Source organism: Rattus rattus, chromosome 3 (assembly GCF_011064425.1).
Source record: "Rattus rattus isolate New Zealand chromosome 3, Rrattus_CSIRO_v1, whole genome shotgun sequence".
In the NCBI taxonomy this organism is placed as follows: domain Eukaryota; kingdom Metazoa; phylum Chordata; class Mammalia; order Rodentia; family Muridae; genus Rattus; species Rattus rattus.
The window spans coordinates 108858908-108885968 of NC_046156.1; the positions used below are offsets into that span (position 1 = coordinate 108858908).

Below are 27061 nucleotides of genomic sequence, written 5' to 3' on the forward strand. Positions count from 1 at the left end.
TCTGCCAACCAATCGACAAGGAGCACCACCCACCGAGAGACTGTTCGTTGGGTAAAGTGGCCGTCAAGTAGTTACGTCACACGTCAGCCAGGCGGGGCGGGGCAGAACTCTCGCTTTGGCTGCCCGAGTGAGTGTGAGTGTGAGAGCAAGAACAGCCCGCAGGTCCCGAGGCGCTTGCTGGGGACTCTGCCGCGGAAAGTTCCCAGTCCCCAGCCGCAGGTAATGGGCAGGGAATAAGAGAGGTTCCCCTGTTTGCATCAGCAAATACGAAAACATAATAGCAACAGCTGCGGTAGCCTCTCCAAGGAGCGGGGTTTCCAGTGACGCTAACATTCTTTTTTCCTTTAAGGTGTTTTCCCTCCTGCTGATCGTGGAAAGAAATCACCAAGAAGAAGGGAAAGTTGCCTTGGGGCCGATAGTCAGCAGGGGTTACCACAGGAAGGGACTCGGGCAGAGATGCGCGCGGACAATTTAAAGGCGGGCATGAAATGGCATGGCATGTGTCAATCAAAACAAGAGGGTCCGAAGGGGAGGCGTGGGGAGGATAGACCAGGCTGAAATGGGAGTGCGGAGGTGAATCCCCCTAAAGCGGAGGGATTCAGACCAAGGGACTTGGGGCGACAGCTCAGCTCCTATAGACGGGCAGATGGTTGAACGTCTACCCACCTAATGTCTACCAACAAAATGCTTGCTTAGTAAATTAACTCGTTTGGGGACATTGCTTCGAACTGCGAGTACCCCAGTCAAGGACTGGGGGCTTCTTTGTAGTTTTTGCATGGGAGCCCGCCATCGTCAAATCCACTGTAGGACACCGAAGCCAGCACCACCCATCACTGAGAGGCACTAGCTATATCCCTGCGCCTCGCCTGGCCCCGCGCCAGGCAGCAGTGGAGAGCGCGGGCTTTTATTTTATTTTATATCGCCTGGTTTCTGTTTTAATTATTTATTTTTCTTTTACAACTGGTGATCCACCCACCCCACCCCCCGCGTCCATACTAGAGGGGGTGTAGGAAGGAACATGACCAGCCTGGGGACAGCTCTCTGGAGAATGACCGTGGGGTGGCCGCGAGGGCGGGCGGGGCGATGAGCAGTGCGGTGTACTTGCACAAGGGGATCGAGTGTGCACTGCTGCGGGAATCCACCCGCACATTTGCACATTCCTGGTGCTAGCCCTCTTCCTCGCTGGCCTCAAGCTCAGCTCTGTGAGAATCCCTGGGGAGCAGCCCCGGGATTCGGAGCGGCGCGCCTGACTAGCCACGGGTACCCACTCCTGAGGTACATCCACACGCCCAGTTCCCGGGAAGTTATAAGGCGGCGGGAACGAACTCTCCACTGCTGGGAGAGCGCACTGAATGTCCATTCTTCAAGGATAAATATCGAAGAATACGTCTTAATACTAATCAACTTGCTGCCCGCAAGAAATGGGTTGTTTATATTCCGGCGGAGCTTTAAGCCAAAGACTATGATTCTCTAGAGACTTCCTGGTAATGAATGACCCAAGAGTAACGCCAGTGCTACCAGAGGGAAGGAATAGTAACACCCCCCCCCAATACCCCCACTCCGCCCTCAAGGTATAGCACTGTGCCTTCTGGAAAGAAATTAGGAGTGCGGGTCCCCACGCTTGATTGGCAGCGAGGCATGTTCTGACCACTCCAGAGAGCCTGTGTCTAACAGCCTGATCCCCTACCCCTACCACTTGCCTCTTGCTGAGAGATGGGTTCTACCTTTAAGAGGGTAGGTGGAAAAGGAGCCAGCAAACATGGCTAAGCCTTTTTCCAGCTGCAGTGAATTGACCATCCGCCAAAACCGAGCTCAAACCGCTGCAGTTTAAAATGATTTTAGCCTCACGTCTGCCGCGGAGAATGAAGCGGCAGAACAGAAAAAGGACCTGTGGATCAATGAAAAGGGGCTCATAGTGTATCCGAATATTAATATACCGTGGCCATCTGTGCTTTCCGCCCCTCCCCCTCCCTTCAGATCTATAGCATTAAAATGCAATTTTTCTAGCTCCCCTAGCTGACTCATCAGAAACCCCGGACCTTTTTTTAAAAAACATTAAAACGCGACGGTAATGCTTTAACGTGTTTATTTGTACGAACTGAACACTTGTGTGTCTGCGTGTTTTCATGCGAGAGACATGCTGCGGAATGACAGTGCAGATGTGCTGGCAGAGAGGTTTGTGTCTCAGAAAGGAGCTTGAAGTTTGAGCTGACTTAGGGCGTTTGCAGAAAGCCAGTGAGCTTGCCGAGGTGGAGATGAGAACGCGAAGAGATGGCCAGATTTCCCTGTAAATAATCAGTGCATCCACTGTAACACTTGAGCCGCTTTTTTTTTTTTTTTTTTTTTTTTTTTTAATGGTGGCAGCTGTGTTTGAATGGGGACTATCTCCAGAAACGTGGGTTACAGGCGTCTCCTAGCGGCGAAAAAGAGCATAGGGCAAGCAGAAATAATTTTGCTGTGGAGCCCGCCTTCTGCTTTTGTAGGGTCTGCCTGTTGGGGGCTCTGCTGGATTCTGCAGGTCACAGAGGCCTGAGTGCAAGGCCCCTAAGCAAAGCCAGGCTCCTCCATAGATCTGGCCTTGCTGACTTTTAGTCTCTGAGGCACCATCCCCTGGACTATAAGGATGACAATGGGGTCTTCCTAGCCAAATAAAAGCAATCCAGGCCTTCTGCCCTCCCCGAAAAAGCTCAAGCCAAGGAAGATTGCAAGGGCAGTTCGTTCGCATTAACCCTTTGCAGGTGGGCATTATAATAAAGTCTTTGAAAGAAACCAGTCCTGTGATCTTGAACTCAAAAACAGTACTTAAATTTTTCTTTCAAAAAATACCTTTTGAGCTAAACATGTCTGTTTTCTGTCTTCGTAGCAATTAAGCAAATACTTTCGCCCTCCACCCTGTCATAATCTTTCCTTTTTTACCCTTCTTTGAATCCTAGTGTTTAGAGAAGTCACAGTTACAGACCCAGCAGTCTGGGCAAGGGAGCCGCTTCTTTGAAGTGCAGCGGACTTTGTCCCTGGGCTCTGGAGTACTGAAGTGGGAGAAGCAAACACAGGCCTGCAATCTTCCTCCCCCATCCTCTGAGGCCAGGAAGCACCAGCTGTCTGTTCCGTAACAAACTGCATTCCAGGACAGGGGGGAGAAGGGTGTTTAATCACTTGTAAAGAGATTATAAAAATCAATTTTCATGAAAATCTTGGGTTATATGTGAATGTGGTAATGCTTCCCCCCCCCTCTGTGTGAGGCAGAACAGAAGTAAGAGGGCACCAAGGATCTCCAAGAGCATGGAAACTAAATAATAGGGTGGCTTTCCTGTCTACCACCTCTTGCCGGAGAGGGCAGGAGAGACAGGTTTGTTAACTAGCTTTTGGATAAACGAATGTTTGCCGTGATTTAATATGACTCCGAAGCAATCTGTTTTAAAATCCTCTTATTATTGCACTGTGCTCAGAACTTTGAGAGAGAGAGAGAGAGAAAAAAAAAGAATCTGATGTTTTGCCATTTTTCTAGGAATTGGAAGGAGTACTTTCAAATGCACCAGTAAGGAAGGTTTTAAACATTAGGTGGGACCAGGATTGAATTGGATGGCTCCCTGCATGTGCCACTTTTACACCCACCTCACAGTGTAAATGCCACAGATCCAGTGTAGCTGCCTGTTTTAACGATAGCCAAGAACTAGGTCCATACACACATACTAGACAAACACAACTTAAAAGGAGAGCACACAAGTCTTTGGAACTAAGCTTGCAAACACAGTGATGGCTCTGTTCACATATAGCAAGGGGGAAGTATGGGTTGAAGCATTTGGAAACAGTTTGTATTGTATGCTACTACACTTATTTGAGTGAAGAGTAACTGTCTAAGGCTCTCAAGCCAACGGAGAACAAACCAGGGAGTCCTTATTCTCGGGGATGAAAAATGCCAGCTAGTCTAAGTTCTTAATACTCAAAGTAGAAATGTACATCTGTATTTTGTTTAAGCTAGCAAGTATTGGCATGGCTTCACATTGCAGTGTCTTTTCATTCATCCAGCAGGGCCAGTATTTTGTTAAACTCTAAACAGTGAATTAAAAGCACTGGATGGGCTGAAGCAAGCCTCTAATGCAAAATGACAAATTGCACTTAAGCAATACATGAGCAAGAAAATGATTTATGGATTTTTACAATGGTCTGAGCAAATGAAAGCCACATGAATTATACATCCTAATGCTCCAGATATCATTTTCTAATAATACCTTTTCAGTTCAGATACCATACTCTCCTTACTATAAGAGAAATTGATCAGGGGTATTTTTAAATTAGCCAATGGCCTTTGCTAGTGATGCCAAATACATACAGATGTATACTTTCTCTTGAACTGGGGATGGAGAACTGATAAATACCAAAGGAACAGTTTTGCCATATCCTTTCACATTGTTCTTAGAAAAAGGAAACAACCTTTTGAGCATTTATGCTGCCTCATCATCTTCTAAAAAGGAAAGCAACAGCTCTGAGTTTTAGTGTCAGTTTTCATTGCCTTTTGTCCCTTTTTCTGGAAAAAAAAATTCATTACCTCATCTTACCCCTTTCTCCCATTGTGCTAGATATTGAAGTCTGTTTTCTTTAAAATGTCTCTTGGCCTCTTCTCTTTATCCTTTTTTTTTTAACGATAAAAAATTCTTTAGTGCATTGGAAACATATGTGAGCTAATGAAATTGTGCTGCAACTCTGTGTGAACAAAGCATCCCTCACGAGCTGTCTCCAGCTATTTTAGGAGTCATATAAACTTTTATATGGTAATGGTACTTTTATTTTGAAAACTTAAAATATTTAGTTCCATCTGAGATGTGGCTAGCCATTGCTTGCAGCATTTTCTTTTAACTGTTTGTGACTTCAGACTGGGTCTTTCTTGGTGGTGTATACCATTGTAAAGGAAGGGGGTGCCTTTGCTGGGTTAGATAAATTGCTAATCACACAGAGGCCTCTAGAGGTGACTTATTAAGATTCATCTGAATTACTAGTATCCTTATAAAAGAGAGAGAGAAAAGAAAGACAAGAGAAAGAAACAGCAACAACAAGGAAGAAAACACTGGATTCCACTTTCTGCCGTTCAGAACATTAATAACCACTCTTACTAAAAGATTACTGAAATCAGTGATGTGATTAGGATGGTAAATAAGAACTACAAGACGTCAGCTTTTAAAAGCCAGCTGTGCCACTAACAGGGAGATGTGTGCTTTTTACTGATGGGACCCAGAGGCAGAAAATGAAGCTTCAAACACTGGGGTCGATAGAGAACAATTTCAAAAATTAATTGCAAGTCTCGATTAAGTTTATATGAGCGAGAGAGAAATGCAGAAAGGGCCCCGCCTCTCTCTTCCCTGGTGACATGAGTTATCATTTGACACAAATAGGAAGCCAGCTTAGTTCTAGCACTTGCTAAGGAAGTACAGCTTGTTTTCTTAGGAGAAGTCCCTTGATCTTATAGATAGAGAATGAGATGACTCAAACTGTGATTGAGGTTATAAGCCACACAGTTCTGTTCTGAATCATTTGAAAATAATCTGAGAGCTAGACTAATAGTAATAATGTCCAAAGTGGCTTCAGAATTGCATTAATAATTACAACAATAAATCACATCACAGAGTGAATCTAATACTTCAATAAAAAGATCCTCAGTTTCACTGACTTGTTAGTGAAAGTCATTATACAAAAAACTGTTTTCCTGCACTATCCTATGTAAATGGGTTAGTAATGTACTATATTCTACAATGCTTTATTTCACTAAATTTTTCTGTATATGTTTAGATGAATGAAACTAATTATTTTTTAAAAAGTGCAGAGATTTATTTGCACTTCCCGGATTCTGGAGCTGTAACCATCCCTCCATTTTAGACAAGGCCAGAAAGGATGATTATATGGGAAGGAACTCATGAAACTACTTTTCAGGCCCAGGTCTTTTGATATTTCTGCCCAGGCTCATTTTAATATCACATGATATTTGAAATTTATTTTGAATTCTGAGGCATGGACTCACTATGTTGTCCAGAGTGGTATGGAACTCACTAAGTGGACCAGGCTATAGTTAGACTCCGTCTACCTCTACCTTCCAGGAGCTGGTATCAAAGTCATAGGCCAAATGCCTAGTCAACACCATGGCATTTCCAAAGCCCATCTGGATGAGTGAACTCTGTGGAAAACAGCATTTTTAAAGTGTTTCGAATTTAGTTATGCATACATTCATGTGCTGAACTGATTTCAGTTCTAATCCTACCCTAGTGAAAAACAGTTAACACTTCACTGAATTTATGAGTTATGAGGAATTCACAGAGGCAGGTCTTTTAAAATATATCACTGAATCAAACATGAATATATTTTCTTATAAGAGGAAGGGATTATAAGTGGCTAGCTTCTTCTCGTGACATATGGCTGCCATGAGAATTATCTATTGTGTGGAAAAAATTAGAAATTGATGAGGTAAATATTTCTCAAAAGAAGCCCTCTCTGGTTCATCTGTTATTGAAAATTACCAGGATGACCAATGGCCTTGGAGACATTTTTTGTTACCTCAGTTCACCTGGACATTTAAAGAAAAGGAAAACAAGAGGTTTAAAAGATGCAAATACTGGTGTTAATTGTATGTGTGTATATATATATATATATATATTTACATATATATATTTATAAACTAGTCTTTAATGTGAAAATGCAAATATATTTTGTTAGGAAATATTCATGCTTTATTTTGCAGTAATTTCTTAAATTATGCTTTAAAAACATTTACAAGGAAAGATTTGAAAATTAAATTTATTTATTGTAAAATTTCAAAATTTATTTGATCCAGGAAAAATAAAATAAAATAACCATAAACTCAAAAAAGAAAATGTAATCAGAGAAAGACTGTTTTGATGATGGAATCGGGGTATGTGACATTTCTAGTAGTTTTCTTAGTATGAAATAACAAGGAAAAAGGAACCATGTTTTCTCTAGAAATATACTCAGAAAGTTGGAGTATGAACAGTGTGGGTTCTGGGCTGAGTAACACAGCGTCTCAGTTCTGATGCTCTTTGATCTGTGGTGGGAGAAGATAGGACACATTACAAAGACGAGAGCCTCCGGAATGGAAACAAGTTAGGCTCAGTTCCTTACTTCTTCAAACATTGAACTTCACCAAACTACTTAACTTCTTTGAAGTCCCTTAATATTTTTCCCTTCCAAATGCCTAGGGAAGTGTGATAATATGTATATTGTGAGGATTAATCTAAAATGACACAAGTAAAATAAAGGTAGACAGAAGAGTCCCAATACATGCTATTAGTAAATAAATTTGTGTTGAATCTAGTATTCCATACACTGATATTTACTGAGAAATATGAACATCAGTTTCACCAAGGATTTATTTCCTTATCTTCCAGAATCTATTCAGTGAACTGGACCCCAAACTGTCTTAGATTGTACACATTTTATGGAAATTATAATATGATTTTTAAAGACTACATACAAACAATAGAAGAATAAGTCAATGCCAATTTAGTAATACCTTCAAACCTTGAAAATCGATTAGAAGCCCTTTCAACATCATATTGCCATATTTTATATTTATATTGCTTTCCACTGGAAAAAAATTAAGATCTCCTGAAGTTTACATTTATACAATGGACCTGATAGTGCTCATAATAAAACATTCATTTCAAAAGGGAGATAGTTAATTGTTGAACTAAAATATTTTATTTTGTCCACATTTATTGATATTTCAGTGTTACAGTACTGTTCTTTTTAAAAATATTCATTTGTATCTCTTCTAACTCATGTGCTGACTAGTATTTAAAGTTCTCAATATTAAAAACACAAAAAAAGATAATTGACAAAAATGAAATTAGTTCAAAAATGCTACTTATCTACTTTTAAAAGCACATGTGTTTGGCTTTCATTTTTGGCGTTGTCTTATCATTTTCTGGATGTGACAGTACATAAGAGTAATCTATTTAACTGCACGTTATAACTAAAAAAAAAAAGACTCAAAATATGGACCGAAGCTAATGTCATGAAACTGCTCAGTTCTGAGGGAATGGGAATTAATGTTAGTTGTGGAAATACACCTCAAGGACCCCCACAGTCAGTATGATACGTTGTAAACACATAGGTATGAAAGAGTTGGGCAACAGTAATAAGAAAATATAAAACATAATGACTATCAACACGGTATGAGGAGCAAAGATTGAATATAACACATTAAGAAGGCATTCCTTCTAATGGTGAAAAGAAATAAACACCATCAAGTGCCCTTTGCACTATAGAAGTAAAGGTACAGACAAGGCAAGCGTTTCTGGAGCGATCAGCACAGAAAGCCAGGCTTTGACTTGAGGCAGTATCCTGACCTTGGACCCAGCTCCTTATGTACATGCCAGCAGATCTCAACTGTGCCTCTTTGGGTTTAATCCCTCCCACGATGCCTACTCTCCATCTGACCAAATGTAATGTCAGGGGTGGTAGGTGAGATTTTTGTTCAACACAAGCTGGTTATTGCTTTTGGTGCACTGTGGATTAAGAGCTAACATTCTGTTTTAAGATTCTGACAAAATCTGAGATTATTTCCTGCTCATGAGTGTCTTTGGGATGTTTGGCAACTTGCTACTTTAATAGCAAAGTGATAATTGCTGATTTTCCAAAAACTACATCCTTTTCTGACATAATGCCCAGAGAAGCATCTAATTCAACAAGACACACATGCATTAAGCTAGACAGTATGAAAGAAAGAGAAGTATTAACCTTATAGACTCCAAGTAGCATTTAATAAAGACTAACTCAATTTTTGGATAACCATCTATTTTTTAACAAGAGATGGTTTTTGGGTATTATATCAATAAGCACAAAAATGCATATTTGGTAATGGATTTTTATAAGTCCGAAATTTTCAAATAAACGTCTATATAACCTAAAAAATCTAACACACAAGGTGTTAAAAACCAGGTAATCTCTCTCTTATTAAAAACATTATTTATTTTATTATATCTCTTTACTACCTGCATGCAGTGCCCATGGAGGCCAGAAGAGGGTGTTGGATCCCCTTGAACTGGAGTTATTTTGTTTTATAATTTTTAAACACAGGGCAGGACTAAGTTAAAGAGAAAATTTAATTGGCTTAGTCTGTTCAAAGCAATGTATTCAGAGCAATGTCTGGAACTGCAAGGCAGAAGTGCATAAGCTAATTTCTAGCCTCAGTGTTCTTCATTTTCCTAAAAGAAGACATTTTTAATTCAAAGAGGCATGCAAACACACACACACACACACACGCACGCACGCACGCACGCACACACACACACACACACACACGCACACAGAGTTCTATGAGTGTGATGAACAGTGACAGCATCTTTATTTTGTAACCACTACAATCATCTTCATCTACAATTATATATTATAATGTTTGGATATTATTTTTAATTAATCAGTAAATTAATTGTATATTTGTTGGTGTTTTGAAATAGGGCTTCTCTGTGTGAGAGAGCCCTCACTGTCCTGGAACTCACAGTGTAGACTAGCCAAGCCTAGAATTCACAGAGATCTTCCTGTTCCTGCCTCCCAAATGCTGGGATCAAAGATCTGCACCATGGCCCAGCAGAAGCTTGGAAATTCTTATCTACGGAGTTCAATTATGACTACTTATACTCTCACTACAAAGGATTGTTCAGAAAGTTCGTGGGCAGATAGCCTGGGGTAGTAAGAATAATGTAAGCATTTAAATGATAAATAAACATAAATATTAAGGTACTTATAAAAAAGAAGACTCGTAGCTAAGCTGTTTTCACTGTAAAATAAAAATGGATCTGTAAAACATAATAAATCACATAAATTCAGACATTCCCATTTGTCCAAGTTTTGTTGATTTTAGCAGAGTAGTACAGAATAATTGTGGAAAGGTTAGGTTTTACTTTGCAGAACATGAGCAAATGAATTCCAGATGGGTTTGACCACCAATTAAAATGCATAACTATGGAACAAGTAAATGTTTACAGTACTAAATATTATGAAATCTCAGACATGTTTCTTTTTTATAGACTTTTCTTACTTTATTTTTCATTTTTTAAATTACTTTTATATTTTTACAGTCCAGTCTTTGCCCCACTCCCAGTCTGCCTTCCCATAGTTCCTTATTCCATTCCCTACCCCATCTCCAAGAGGATGTTTCCTCTGGTCCCCACTCCTACCCCCAGGCCTCCCAACTCCCTGGGGCCTCAAGTCTCTGGAAGGTTAGGTGCATCAGACATGTTTCTTAAATCCAGTCTTAACCTTGTGCTTTTCACAGCTACCCTGGAAAGCAGGAAGAGAACCGAAAGTAAGGCAAACTAAGGCAAGTCAAATCCCTCAAAATATGGGAAATGTATCAAGCAAAATCTATGAGTGTTTCTGATGAGAGACACTGAGTGAAGAAAAGTGCTGTCTTAGGGATCAATGCTGGATGGCCCTTCTCACTGCAGCTGCAGACCTTGGAGACAGAGGAAGATGCAGCAAGGGGTACTGATGCCTCGTAAGGTTGAACAGTCTCCCTTGTAAGTCCCTTTGACCTCAGTACAGAAGAGTTGGAAACTCTTAGTCTTTTAATAAAATGTCAAGAGAATTCCTCTCCTTTTTTGGTTGGTTAACTTCCTTGTGAGACAATTCCTTATGCATATGTAATCGGGTGCTGAGATTCCAGAAATGCTAGACTTGGACATAACCAGCAAATGGAGTCTCAGCCTCCATGGCCAGACATTTTGTGAAACTGTGCTTGGTGTCTCTGATATTCCCTAGTGGTTGTGACCAAGTTGTCTATTGACTGGAATCTCAGTAATGGATTTTTTGTAGCGATCTACTTTTTATTCTTTATTTGATTAAGTACATGTTTATTTATGAGTAAGCTATGTACAGCTATATTCATGTCAGAAGTGCCACAGATGAGTAAAATGTTTAACCCAGAGCTTATGACTTGGTTACTTAAAGGACCCCATTGATCTTTTTGATTCTTAGTAACATCAATAACATTCTGTGATGCTGGGAATCGCAAATACATCATAGTTGTTTTAATAGCATGGTAGAAATCAAGCTATGCTAATATGAGAAAACTGAAGTTACAAATTAAATGCTTTTTTTGTCCACAAAAAAGAATCCTTCTTTCTTCCTCAACGTTTATAGTTTGAATTTAGCTGGCCATAAGCACAGTGTTCTCAGAGATAAGCACAGCCAGCTTACATATAACTTGCTCAAAGATATCTGACTTCACGATGGTAATCAGTAGGTATCGTGTTATTATAAATGATCAATCAAATTTAATATTCCTTATGCTCAAACTAAAGGAATACTAAGGAGTGTGAGATCTGGTTTGACTCTTGGGTTGCAGACTGTAAGAACACCTTAATTTCTGTCTTCATTTCCAAATTATACTCATAAATCTGAAGACAATTTTGACATGTCAAACCAGGAATGTAATGAGTCGTAAAATGTTTTCAGTTTAATACCTGCGAATTACATCGATGAGAAGTAGTAAAGCTAAGGTGTTTAACACATACTGAATATGATGATACTAGCGTTGGAAGTGACTGCTGTTTACCTTGTCTCTTTGGAGTTTTGTTATGTTCAGATGCCTTCGTGAAACTGGTTTTACCTGAGAAAGAGGAGCTGTCATTCAGCGAGTCGTAGGTGGCAGTGTGCATGGCAGAGTCCCATGTGTTACACCACGAGGACATCCACATTTTCCCACTTGGGTAACTGTTTTATTTATTTCTGTTGGATTTGGGTTTTAATGCAGGGCTTCATACAAGCTAAAAATATACTTTAAATTCAACCTATCACTTTAGCTGTGGTTGGCAACTATATGTTTAATATTATTATAGACACTGCCTTATAACATTAGCAAACAAATAGAAGAGGGGGAGGACGGGAAAATGGTCACAAGCAATTTGTGTGTGTGTTAATGAGATATATTTTAGATATCAGCTTTTTTTTTCAGAAAAAAAAAGCCTTATAAACCTTTACTAAATACTTTTGAAAGCGAATGTAGATACATCAGGCAAATCATATTCAGCAGTCAGCAGACCTAATACTAAGAGAGAATTTAAAACAGTTACACATTATCAGTGACAGTTTCTTATCCCGTTTGGGTCATTGTCTGTTTAAAGTTACAATCAAATGTTATTTGTTTGGTCATTTACAATCGTGACTGATTTATTACCTTAAATTCTGTTACCTCTAAAAGGTAGGAACACACATCCTATGCCCTCGCACACAGCCTGAAATAATAAAGTTATATGATGTAAAGAAACAGAATAAATATTGAGCTGATGACTGACTGCTGCAGGGAGGCATCCCAAGAGGATAAGGTCAGCCATTGGAAGACTGTGTGGTACATCTGTCCGTCCAGATCACAGAACATATGCAAATGTCTCATGAAAGCCACTAAAAGGTGAATGGACAGGAAACATAGGCAGGACTGAGTGAGATCCAGACATACAAGTTGGATTATATGCCCTGAAGTTTTCCTGGTATGTTTTCTATATGAAATAATTTGAGGGGTTGGGGATTTAGCTCAGTGGTAGAGCGCTTGCCTAGCAAGCATAAGGCCCTGGGTTCGGTCCCCAGCTCCGGAAAAAAAAAAAAAAAGAAATAATTTGAAATGTCTCTCCTCCTCCTCCTCCTTTACAGTGAGGTCCTTCTACCTAATTCTCATTCCTTGTGCACAGAAGAGGACTGGAAAATTCTCCTCATAGGACTGCTCTGAGAAGTAAGCAGTATTTACTTTCTTCTCACTTGTATTTTCTTGAATGTGTTTTGCTTTATCTTCTTGTCACTGTAATTAGCTTCCATTTTAACACATTCGGTGAATTAAATTTGTAGCTCATTTACAGCTTATCATCTTCAAGTAGATGTCCCTTTACTTTTGCATTTGCGTGTGTGACATGAAGTATGTTAGCAGTTGTGCATATATGTATTTACACATAGTGTGTGTATGTGGTGCGTGCATCTGTGTGTGTGTGTTTGTGTGTTTGTGTGTTTATGTGTGTGAACACCTCTATGTGCATGTGTGGAAGCCAGGAAAGATGCCGGTTGTGGTACTCTGTCAGTGTCCCCTTAGACAGATAGTGTCTTTCACCAAACCTGGAGCTTCCTGATGCACTAGATTGGCTGGCAAGCAAATTGGATCTACCTGTCACCACCTCCCAGGCTTGCCCACAAGATGACATTTCCGGACCTTTACAGGGGTGTGAGGCATATGGTTTGAGTTCCTAATGTTTGTACAGCAAGTATTCATAACCACTGAGACTTCTCTTAGCTCTACTTTTACTTTAAATTAAATTAAAATTATCTTGGCTCATACCTGAAGTCACAAAAATTATAGAAATGATAAGTCATAGAAATGATAAGTAGTTATAGACTGTCAAGTGAGGATATGAGTTTTTATATGTTCTTTAATGGTGAGTAAAAAACATCATGCTATCAAGAAATTGTCCTTTTTCTTTATCAGTCTTTCGTCTAGCTTTCTAAGATACTTAACATGATTGTTGGAAATCTACTCTGTGCATGGTGCCTTTCAACTTGTCCCATTGGACTGACAAATACATAAACCTTACTAATTATAATATGAAATGGTATAATAGACACACTGCAGAAATATCCCGATAGGAATTCTTTCTTCAGTTATGCCCAGCTCATTTTCAAAGCCATTAGACGCTCTCAACATGTGTGTATTTCATGAAAACTTTAATAATCTATTGTTAAATTTTATGTTACAATCCTGCAGCATGTGGAGGTCTTGAACGTGCTTCAGTGTTTAGATATTAAAATAAATCAGGTCTTTGTGAATAGCAATTCCTAAAACAACAATAGCTAATCCTTGCACCTATGTTACATATTCTACAATGCAGGTTAGAACTTTTTACAGATGAAGTGTTGAAATGTTGCAGATTCCAGGCTCTAAATGGACTATCTTTAGTCTTCTTAATAGTATTCACAGAATCCTTCTTCCGACCTACCATACTTGTAATTATCATCTGAATCCTTTGAGTTTCAGATCACAAACACAAAAGCATAGGATGTCATTAGATAGTATCTGAAAACTGTGGTAGAGATTTTCCTGCTTTGTTGTGGCCCATCTATTTGATATTCTGCCTAACATGTTTGAAAAGTGCATTGATTTATAATTTTGTTTTGTTTAGTTAACTATAAAAGTTAATTAAACCATTTCCACCTTCAGCTATGTTATTTGAGAACAATGTTCTTTAAGTCACTCATATTAACTGAGGAAGAGGTTTCTTATTTCATTTGGGAAAGAACAATTTTCTGTCAACAGCTTTTAGATACATGCAACAACTTCGGTCACATACATTGAGTCACATTCATTTTAATGACAAAATGAAATCATGCATATTAGAAAAAATAGGAGGTCATCTCAAACTCTCTTAGTTGTAGACATCACTCAGCCAAGGATTTGGTTGTCACTGTATCTGAATGATATCCCTGAGTCAAGCAGCATGTCAGCAGCAAACCACTGAACTGAGAATAGGACCCCCGTTGAAGAAATCAGAGAAAGAACTGGAAGAGCTTGAAGGGGCTCGAGACCCCATATGTACAACAATGCCAAGCAACCAGAACTTCCAGGGACTAAGCCACTACCTAAAGACTATACATGGACTGACCCTGGACTCTGACCTCATAGGTAAAAATGAATATCCTAGTAAGAGCACCAGTGGAAGGGGAAGCCCTGGGCCCTGCTAATACTGAACCCCCAGTGAACTAGACTGTTGGGGGGAGGGCGGCAATGGGGGGAGGGTGGGGAGGGGAACACCCATAAGGAAGGGGAGGGGGGAGGGGGATGTTTGCCCGGAAACCGGGAAAGGGAATAACACTCGAAATGTATATAAGAAATATTCAAGTTAATAAAAAAAATAATAAAATACAATGAAAAAAAAAAGAGTGGGGTCTTTGCATAGGAGACTGATGTGATACCTAAAGTCACCATGTTCTCATTACATGCCACTCTAAAAAGCATTTGTAAGTGGCAGTCCAAAAAGTCAGTCTTTCCCTCTACTCATGTCTAGATTTAATGGAAAACAAGATCTTCAAACTAATGTGGAAACTGTAATATAAGTACAGCTATTTTATTTTACATATGTGGTTATGACCTGGGGAAAATATCAAGTCATTAGGTAATTTCTGCATGAGTCCTTAACAATAATACAGACATCAGGACCTTCACTATTATGAAAGCATGTTTGTATTTTGTAGAAAATAAGGTAATAATATATAATTCAAATTAAAATAAATAATGGCAAGTCATTAAATTGATCAGTGAATTCATTCTAACTGCAAATACATATTGACTACTTTCAATATATCAAAGTTCTTGTTACATCAATAAACAGTGTTTTTGCCTGTGTGAGTCTGCATATGCATGAGCAGATTCGAGGAGGGGCTTAAGTGTGCTCAATAAATAAGTGACATAATTCCCTAAAAGGTAAAATGTGCTGTGAAGAACTGTAAAGTTAGGTAAAGGGCATGTGTGATTCAAAATTAACCACTTCCACATGCTAGAGACATGGGTAAGTGTTTAAGGTTAGTCATATGGACTGGACTTCAGATCTTAGTACCTACATAATAAGCCAGACATCCCGCACGCAGCTATAACACTTCTGAGAGAATCTGAAGAAGGATTGTTAGCTCCCAGCATAGCTGATAAAATGCAAGTCCCAGGTTCAAGAAGAGATCTGCATTAATGGACATCCACAGTGATGGAAGAGGGTATCTGAGGCCCTCTCCTAACCTCTGTACACATGAATGCCCACATGCAGCTAGTACACATGTGTTTACACACACATGCACGCACACACACACACACACACACACACATTTAAAATTAAGGACTTTCAAACTTCTAGGGGTGACCAACATTGAGATGAGGTAGAGAAAGTAAAAAGTAGACAATGATTTTCACTAAGAAGAGAAAAATATACATCAGGAAAAATAATAATATTGTTCTTTATAGTATTTCCTCCATGAGTTTCTTTAAGGTTGACTTCTCATTAAACAACCCTTTGCTCTACAAAATTTGTGAGAGAACCATAGAAATAACTGTGCCAATCTGATGACGAGAAAGCTTTTAAAATAAAGATAGAACTGTCTGGATATAGAACAGGCTTCCTATTTCTTGCATGTGTGTGTATGTACTTTTATTTTTGGCACAGACAGGATAATTTTTTAAGAATGTGACAGAGGAGGAAAACATTGATTCAGGAAGTTGCATGCCCCGTGGGGATCTTTCAAGACTTCCTTATTTACATTAACAAAACCCTTATTATCCATCAGAAGTTGCTAGACAATGAGATAAAAGTAAAGGAATTAAAAGCAAAGAAGAATCTAGTTATTGTTTGATCAGATTAATTTCATGGAGAACTGGCAGGGAGCTGTGTCATTATCCCCACTTCATGAGCCTCTGATTGTCTTTTGCCAAAATCTGATTTTCAGTCAACTGGGAATGAACAGGTTTAAAGATTACCACGTGTCCATGTGATTAGCACTTCTAGAATGGGCCATGTATGGGCCTCCCTGTATGTGCTTGCTAAGGTTTTTCTTATTTCAGTTAACTCTACAAGTTAAGGCCAAGAACTATGCAAGCAAATTCTGTAATTACTCCTTGCTCATTCTTTCTTGCTGTGCACCACACATTTTTATTCTATTCTGCTAAAATTTCATGATTTTACCACCATGCTTATCACTCAAACTAACTTGTTTGCTAACCTTATGGATTTTTAACACACACACACACACACACACACACACACACACACACACACACACACACACACGAGAGAGAGAGAGAGAGAGAGAGAGAGAGAGAGAAGATGGATGATGCACTCTGAAATATAATTACTACTTACAGATAATCTTCTTGTTAAATACGTGAATGTTCTAAACAGTCAAGTTCCAAATTTGTGCTACATACTAAGATCCTGTCTTGAAAATTGAGAGGCTCTCCTGGGAGAACTACAGTGGTGGCAGTGTCTGCATGAGTGCCATACATCTCAATTAACATGTACGTATTCCTGGTTTATAGTTGCACATAAATTAACAGTAGAAAAATGGATCTTAGTGAAGCTATGAGAAGAAATATAAGTAGATGTGGTTCATCTGCATGCTATATTGGTGATGCCATGACTGCTGTGAGACTAACATGATAAGAATTTATATCTTGTCGCTTGCCCCTTTTATATAGGGTAGAAACATTTTTATATATTTCAGAATGATTTCAACATGCTGAGTTGTGTATATACATAGCAAGGTCACAGATTAGTGGAAATGATTGTAGTACATTAGGAAGTTCTTACTTTTACAATTTCTTTTAGCTATTTTAAAAATTATTAATGCATACATATATGTTGTGTGTGTGTGTGTGTGTGTGTGTGTGTGTGTGTGTGCGCAGGCACATGCTTACATTCCATGGTGTAAATGTGGAAGTAATAGGATAGAAGTTGGTTCTTCCATGCATTCTGGGGAATAAACTCAGATTTTCAGTCTTGAACAGCAAGCACTTTTACCTACTTAGTCATCTTGTTGGCTCCAGTCATTTTTCAGTAAGGAATGATTTTTTATTTAGAATTACAGTGCATCTGATGAATAAACTTTTAATCCTTCAAAATCTTTGAAGAATCGTGTTTAAATTGTTCTCATGTCTATTTACACTGTATTTGAAATTATTATACATATTTACCTATAATGTTATGCTTATGTCTTGATTTAAACACATAAAGTTGGAAGCATGTAACTTATTTTTTGAAGAAACGTTAGTGAATTTCATATAATAGATATTTTTGGGGGGAGAAATGAGAGTAATTAAGAAGCACGGTGTTACCTCTTTAATTAGCCTATTCCTATCCTCAGAAGAATCCGTAATTGTATGGAGCATGAGGAAACTGCCGTTAGCTAATCTAGTCAGAAGGATTTTCTTACTCATTTACATTTCTCTTTGGTTGAGACTTTTTTTCCCCTCCAAAGTGGCTCAACAAAAAATTCTATACCATATACTTACACATAATTAATATTTTTGAAGCTGTTAAATTCATAATCGTGTCTCGGTTCATATCAATTTCCCCTTTGCCACAAAATGAAACACATGCAACATATTTTTACAGTAAAGAAGTATTCCTGTGTGAAATCGTATCTCATTGAGAATATGGATGTAACATATTGATACCACTGAAAAGCTCATAATGTAGGCCGCCAGTAGATCACCCTTTGTACTCCACCTGGGGCAAAGCTGGCTTCCGACTCAGCCTCAGAGGTAACTGTCGTGTTGACAGAAACAAATGTTACCTACTCCAGCTAAGTCTTTTTCTGAAACTCAAATCTCCATTTAGATATCAGTCGATTTTAAAATCTTGCTTTTCATTACTTTTTAAAGGAATGAGTCTTTTCCCTTTGAATCCTCTAAGTTAGATTGAACTTTTAGGGAGAGGCAAAGCAGACTGGGAGAAGCAGCGATATTGTGAAGTCAAATGGTGGACCAGTCCTTTCCTGGAAGAAAGCGACTAAGCAGCAATTGCCATTGCTCACCTGGTCCAGTCCATCCGAGTCACATCACATTGGGACTCTGAAGTAGAAATAGCATAAGTAATTGTTGTATAGAAAACAAAACATTTACTCATTAGTTAGATTTTCCAGAGACTGCTTTGAATTTGCCAAACTGGACACCCTGTAATCCCATGCTGGGGTGCAGCTCATTTGATTTCCGGTGCTCTAGTTGGCTTCCCTTAAGGGTTTCCCATTTGCATAAGCCTTGCCCTACCAGAAATACTAGGGTGCCTTGATAAATATTAATTGGTTATGCCTCAACGTCTCTCTGTCTTTTACCACCCTATGAGTTCACCTTCCTCCCTTACAACCCAGAACCACCTAAGTTGCTGTCCTTTCTCACGTTTCATCCAAGCTCCTTGAATGACTAATAAGTACATCTTTTGGTTCCTCATCTCCGTATACTAGTCATCCCAAAATTCCAATTTCAAACGAAGGCCTGTAGCACATCTGCTCTAGTTCATTTGTATCCACACTTCAAAACGCAATTACATGCCAATGACTTAACTTCTAACTTGCGAGCAGATATTCTATTTCCATCTCCTTATTTTTGATCTAAGAGCCGAAAGTTGATTTTTAGCTTTGAATGTTACCAAAAAGAAAAACGACTCATTTCCAAGGCTCATTTATCACTTGATGGGATACAACTAAACCCTTGCCAAAGAGAGGTAAACAGATTATATTAGAGGTTGGTGAATTCTCTTTAAAACTTAAAGAGTGTGATTTCTTCCTTCCTTCATTTTTTTTCTACTGAGCACAGTTATTATGATGCATTTTATATAAAATATCTGCAACCTTGTTAAGGAATTCCACATGCCATGATGAGAAAGAGGACTTCGGGACAGATCCTGAGTGATGTGGTAGAGCTTGTGTGTACTTGCCTACAGGTTTTCTTCATTGCGTAAAACAGATTTCTATCTTGTTTAAACACTCTGAGGATTTTTCTGATCAGTACCAAGCTAATCTGTTTGCTTACATAGATTTGGATCAGATATCTCTTATGAATTCTAGTCCTGTTTTACAAACTGTTATTTCAGAAACCATGTTCAACTTTGCCTTCCCTAAAATTCTTTACTGCATTCCACAATCAAACAACAATGCTGAAAGAGACTGACCTTTTTCTTTTTTAAATTGAAAATAAATATTCTCTCATACAATAAATACATCCCAAATCCTTCCCTCCACTCTACCTAGGCACCCATTTCTCTTCTCCCCCCAAATCTACTCTCCTCAGAAAGGAGCAGGCTTCCAAGAGAGGACATCTAAACAGGATGAAACAAGTGTGAGAAAAGCTAATGTCCTCATATTGGTCCTCATATTGAGGCTGGACAAGGTAATCCAATAGGAGGAAAAGTCTCATGAACAGAGGAAGAGTCAGAGATACACCTTTCTCACTAAAGCTCCATTATTGTACAGTATTTTTCTCACTTGTAGTGGAATATAGTCAGTAACACTACTATTAAACAATTTTTACTTACCTTCTATTTGCAATTTCCACTTCAGTAACATATCTCATATTTAAAAATTAGAGAGATTTAATGTTACATAAAAAAATCTTACTGACTTTAAATAATGTCATTATTCTTACAATCATTAGTGATATCTAAAACTCAGACAATAATGACAGCAAGTACCTAAATACAGGGTACAATACTACTAATGCTTTCTCATGCAATTGCATAAGACAAAAATCAAATTGTTCTATATTAATTGGTGTGACTATATTGACCAATATGATTGATTAGACATAGGTACCTTGAGTCTCTAATCAAGTTTATCTCCATGAAGAAAAACTCAGACTTGAATTCTATGCCTGTGATTGGTGATCAGATTCCTAAAACCCAGGTCTTGTTTCTTGCAGTTTTATGAGGGAGGGTCTTCACTCTTATTTTATCTAATCCTTCTAATATCAGACTAACTACCAAACAACTGGACTTAAGGCTTACCCTAGTAAAAGAGAGTTTCTTCTACAAGCTTCTACCTTTACTAGACTTTACAACAATTTCCTCCTGCATGTTCAAATTGACTACTCATATAATTTAAAAGTACAGTCTTGCACATTTTGAATTTTATACTAAAATAACAATATTCCATTAAATTTTATTTTGTGTCATGCTCTATTGTAGCTAGTATGATAAGAATGATAAGTATCATCAAGGGTAATTATGGCTAATTATTTTGTTCTGAATTACCTGTACGCTTTACTTTGGTTGTGTATTACTATTAAATTCTGTTAGAGGCTAACACACACAAGTGCCATAATGATTTTATATGTCTCTCTCTTGCCATGACTATGCATTTTTATCTTAGGTATAAGCTTGCTAGGCTATAACAAATAGTTTTTCAAGCATAGGCTTAATACTCATCTTATTAGCAACACCTGAGAATTCCCACTGCTCTTTCATGGTCATAGGGCATGCAGTCAGCTGAAACTCCAGATCTCTGCTGATCTCATAGGTGTCTCTTCACACAGTGTGGTGATTTTCATTTAAATTTTACTAATTATCAGTTAAATTTGTGATCTTTCTTCTTTTTCTTTTCCTTTCCTTTTCTCTCCTTCTCCTGTTTATTTAACTTCCTCTTTTCTTTCCCTGACCCCTTTCCCCTACTTCCCCTACCTTCCCCTACCTTCCCTTACCTTCCAATCCCTTAACCTCTACCCTCCTCCCCTCTCTTCCACCCCTTTCCTGTCATTATCTTTCTTTTTTTAATATTTCTCTAATTTATGGTTATAGGGAAAGGAGACTGGGACCCACAACTTCCAATACTACTGAGCTATTTTCCTAAATAACCCTTGAACATATTTTTTATATTTTTATTATATTTACCTTTTTTATATACTGCCAATCCATCTAATTATTTTCAGTTTTAAATTTGCTGTTTCTTCTGCTGTTTGTCTGAGTAGGAATCTATTCTCAATTTCAGATATAGAGAACATTTTTCTCTTCTATAGTGATAGTCGTTGCTCTCTTTTTAAAAATTGATCTAATTTTATGTTTCTGTGTGTCTTGCTTGCATGTATGTCTGTGTACCACATGTATAACTGGTGCTTGAGCGGCCAGAAAAGGAGCTCTTGGGACTAAATGTGATCCAGTTGTGAGCCACTATGGATGCTGGAAATTGAACTCTGGTCCTCTATAAGAACAGCAAGTGCTCTTAAGCGCTGAGCTATGTCTCCAGCCTCACTCTCTATTTTTACAGTGTGTTTCAGTGAACCCAAACTACTTTTTGTTTTATAAAAATAACTTTTAATCTTATTTTCCTATCATACTTAATGTTTTGGGTATTTTTTCACTTTCTTTCTTACTGGTTTTATTTTAATTTTTGTAATCCTCTTGTACATAGGTGAGTAGGTTAAACTTCCTTGATTGGCGTGTTCTTTTGGAAAAAGAGTGCAATAGTAATGGTTTGTGATCAATTCTTCATTGAGAACAGTTTTGTCACTTAGGGTAAGCAACAGCATTCTTGAATGTGATGCCTCAGCTGGTTTGGGGTATGCTTTTCTCACTTCTATCTCCTCTGTTAGTCTATGTCAAGGTCCTGGCCTACCAGGTAAATATGAATACAATAGTTTAGCCTTCAAGTTGATTGTGTGAAATGAACTTGAAGTCTCCCCAATAGACTTTATGGATGGTCACAGCTAGTCATGGGACTCAAATAGCTGATATTGAGGAAAAAATATTAATTAATATAAATACTTTATGTATAACACATTGGACAAGAACTAATTATCCAATAAAATTATATATAAACGTAACTATGACAATTTTATTATGGATATTGTAAGACTACAGGTCTTTATTTTTTTTTATTTTTTTTTTTATTATTATTAACTTGAGTATTTCTTATATACATTTCGAGTGTTATTCCCTTTCCCGGTTTCGGGCAAACATCCCCCCCCTCCCTTCCTTATGGGTGTTCCTCCCAACCTCCCCCCATTGCTGCCCTCTCCCCAACAGTCTAGTTCACTGGGGGTTCAGTCTTAGCAGGACCCAGGGCTTCCCCTTCCACTGGTGCTCTTACTAGGATATTCATTGCTACCTACGAGGTCAGAGTCCAGGGTCAGTCCATGTATAGTCTTTGGGTAGTGGCTTAGTCCCTGGAAGCTCTGGTTGCTTGGCATTGCTGTACATATGGGGTCTCGAGCTCCTTCAAGCTCTTCCAGTTCTTTCTCTGATTCCTTCAACAGGGGTCCTGTTCTCAGTTCAGTGGTTTCCTGCTGGCATATGCCTCTGTATTTGCTGTATTCTGGCTGTGTCTCTTAGGAGCGATCTGCATTCACTTTTGATCATCCGTCTTGAGTTTCATTTGTTCTAGGCATCTAGGGTAATTCAGCATTTGGGCTAATAGCCACTTATCAATGAGTACATACCATGTATGTCTTTCTGTGATTGGGTTAGCTCACTCAGGATGATATTTTTCCAGTTCCAACCATTTGCCTACAATTTCATAAACTCATTGTTTTTGATAGCTGAGTAATATTCCATTGGACTACAGGTCTTTAAATAACACATTCAAGAACAAGCTAGGAAGTAGGGACCAAAATATAAACTTAAGTCTCTTCCCATCCCTCTTCCCTTTGATGTGTTCCTTTAAATGCAACTTCAAGTCTTAGACTGACAGATTTACTTATTCTAAATGATATCGTCACTTTAAAAATAAATGAAAGAGCCCTGCTCTCATTTAAGCTGCTTCTGGATTTCTCTGCATGAACATTACTTTTGTAATCCAGATTCAAATAGAATTATTTACCTTTTAAACCTCTCAAAGTCATTCTTGTCTTAGGTATTAATTGAATGTATTTCATTTCATCCCTTTGAGGACTATGTGGATGTGGTCCAGAGAGTGTTTTTGAAGGCAGCTTGCTGAAACCAGACCTCTGTTATTGTTTGTATCATTAATTTTCCCTAAATGCCATATGTTAAAGGCTTGTCTAACAGCCTGTGTGATATCACAAGGCAGTTGAATCTCTGAACATGTCAAAGCTTATGGGAGAAAGGCATGTCACTTGGTAGTGTACCCTGGAAGGGGACTGGAGGGCATGAGTCCCTTTCTTGTTCCCCTCTTCTCCACTCTTTGTGTGATGGGGCAGGGTTGCTCTCCAATTTATACTCCACCATGATTCTCTCCTTCAAAGTAGGCTCACAGTGATGGAAACACTTGACTATGGGCACATATAACTAAAACTGTGAGCCCAAATAAAGCCTTTCTCTCTTTGCCTGAATCACCTCACAAAGGCCTGAGGGCTTTGTCTCAGAGATTTTATTCCTTCCTTCTTTATTTCTTACTATAGATGTTATATGAGTGGGCCAGGGAAATCAGTGGCATGAATAAAGATTAATTTAAACAATTTCGTTGACCATTTGTCTTCAGTGTTATTTACCAGGGTTGCCTTTTCTGAAAATTTATTACTATATATTTAGGTCTGGTTAATTCAGTTTGAAAGCACACAAATTTTATTACTTCAAAGCACTGCAGATCAATTTACATGTTAGTAATGTGTAAGTTATAACCCTCTCTCTTAGAAGCTAATCTTTCAACACTGACTCCGTGTTCCAGATGCTTCTACTAAGTGTAGTAGAGTGATGGAAGGCATAGGAATAGCTGAGGATCTGCAAAGGAAAGGACAGACAAACAAACAAAACAGCAAACAGAAGAACAAACAAATAAAACTAGATTTATCTCAAAGATGATATACAGAGCTTGTGATAAAAAGTATTTAAAAATCTAATATCTCTATTAATATGTATTACATAAGTATGCACAAAGGCTGAAATTCTCTAATCCTTATTTGCCTTTTAATGTATGCTTACTGGGAATGGTGGCACACACCTGTAATTCTGGGATTCTGGAAGCAGAGGCAGACAGATTTTTGTGAGCTAAAGGCCAGACTGGTAAGCAAGTCAAGTTTCAGGCTAGCCTGAACTACACAGTGAGACCTTGACTCACATAAACCAAAACGACCATCCAAACAAACAAACACACCAAAAAATACAACCCAACATTAGGTCTACAAAAAACATATTATTTAGTTGATTTTTAGATGGACTTGGAAATTGCTTCACCCAAACTCAGAAAGAAAGACAAAAGAAAGAAAGAAAAAAATACTCACATATTTCACATATTTTACCTCCCTCATTGTATTGTAGGATCCTATCCATTTATATATATATATATATATATATATATATATGTATATATATGAACATATATATGTATATGTGTGTGTCTGTGTGTGTGTCTGTGTGTGTGTGTGTTGTGTAAACCGATGTAAGTGTGGGTGTAGTATATTAGTTAGAAAGGTTACCAGGAAATTTTCATATTAATTTATGAGTAAGAACAGGATATGGAAAAGGACATATGACTCATGAAAGCGAATACAAAACTCTTTTGTTGTTGTTTGTTGGTCTTTTTTTTCTGGTTTCAACTCTGTCATAGATTTTTTTTTACTGTTGTTTGATTGTGGTGGATAAATGCACAAAATGTTATAGATAGCATAAGTGTAAAAACCTCTAAATGAAGCTTGATGCCTTCAGAAAGACAATGCATTCAAACTAGGTAGAAATTCACTATGATTCATAGTGTTTGGGAATGGTCCAATGTTTGGTTGGTGACTTTAATCTGGCTGTGCAATGATTTTATTTATGAGTTAATTATAATAAAGTCATTCTACCAAATAAAAATAATTACAAAATTAATCCTTAAATATTTCTTTAGGAATTTTAATTCTATATCATACTGAATATTGATGTCATTTCTCTGCCAGTAAAATGAGCTAGCTCAAACCAGATTAATATATATATATATATATATATATATATATATATATATATATATATATATATGGCGGTTTATTAGAAAGCTTCATTCAGTCTGGTGAGTTCACTGGCCAGGGAAGTTTCCAAGGCAAGGGAGACAGAGAAGAGGAGGGGGAGGGAGGGAGGGAGGGAGGGAGGGAGGGAGAGAGAGAGAGAGAGAGAGAGAGAGAGAGAGAGAGAGTCTTTGTGCAAAGAAAAGGAAAGGGGGAGAAGAAGAAGGAACAGACCAAAGTGTCTGGATTATATAGCAAAAAGTGTTTGAGAGAAAGGCAGTCCAGCCGTGGGCTGAAGAGTTCAGGGTTGGACCCAGGATATACCAGGTAAGGGGACTGAAAGATACTGGGAGAAACTGGAGGCCTGGTCTGATTTGGTATGTAAAATATGCACCTCAGCCTCTTGTCCCAGGTCTGAAACACAACAAATACATTAGTGAAAAATTATGTTATTAGAAATAAGGCAACTAGTCTGACTTGGTGTTAACCATTAAGTAAAAAACCATCTTACACATGTGCCTCTACCTATGACTTCCTTTCTTACAATTATTTCTCATTTGGTGACTTTTTAGTCTTTCCTATATTTAGAATCATGATCACATGTATTTTCATAAAATAATTTATTAGTTGACAGAGATGGAAATCCCAATAAATGCATACTGTTTTACTAGGTCGTAGGAAGTTCTTTAAAACCATGCTTTTCATGTTGGGTTTGAAGCTGATATGACTACCCTACACAGGAACCCACAACAGCTATGGTTACCCTCATAATATCCACATAAGACTAGTCAGTAAACATTCAGCCATAGATGAGGATGAGACTTGTGGAGCCCTGCCAACCCCTGCCGAGCCCTGCCTGGGTTTAGCTAAAGGTGGTCGAAGGCTGCTACAAATGAAGTCATTGTCTGCAGTGATGGATGAAGCAAATGCTAAGCTTCTCATGTTCCAGTGTATGGCTTCACACTCAAACCCAACAGTTTTAGCTTCTTTTCTATTGCTGTGATAAAATGTTTTGACCAAAAGCAACCTATGAAGGAGAAAGAGTTTGCTGGGTTTATTCCAGAGGCTAAGAATCCACCAAGGTGGGGAGGCATAACAGCCAGCAGCAGTCATGGTAGCGGGATGAGGAAGCATGAGGCAGGAGCATTCAATCTCACATCTTAAGCCTCAAGCTTGAAGCATACATTAAGCTCACCCAGTGAAGAACACCTACTCACAGGGATAATGCTTCCTTTAACAAGGATGAACCAACTAATTTTCCCTGAACAGCACCACCAACTGGGACCCAATGTCCCATGGAGGATAGTCTCTTGTAAACCACCATAGCACAAGAGTGGCCTTGTTCAAACACAGCGAGTAACACGGCAAAACCAGAAATAAAACAAACACATGAAAAAGACTTGAAGTCCAATAGGCACTGGGCAAGAGGAAGGAAATGAGGTTTGTTTTTGAAGGAGGAAGACAAGGGTTGGTAGTAGAAGGAATGATTGTGACTAGAGTGAAATATATATATAATCTCCCAAAGAATGCATTCATTTTAAAACTCATGCTTTTCAGTTTCGAAATCATTAGTAGATGGTCGTATGGAGTTTAACTGTTCAAAGTATGGACACTTTCATTCAGAGCATAGACCCTGCAAGCTCTCATTTGGGATCTTTAACTACATGTTTGGCTTTAATA

General features: G+C 38.3%; 1 long non-coding RNA gene across 2 annotated transcripts; it reads left to right on the forward strand.

Moving 5' to 3' along the window:
• Positions 1–115: 115 nt before the first annotated feature.
• Positions 116–12722, forward strand: LOC116896899. Of its 2 annotated transcripts, none has more exons than XR_004387376.1 (4): positions 116–219; positions 10280–10506; positions 11591–11714; positions 12652–12722. It is a non-coding gene; the product is annotated as an uncharacterized LOC116896899 (long non-coding RNA). The 2 variants fall into 2 exon arrangements; XR_004387375.1 differs by having other exon boundaries at positions 10280–10488; positions 11576–11714.
• Positions 12723–27061: the final 14339 nt, after the last annotated feature.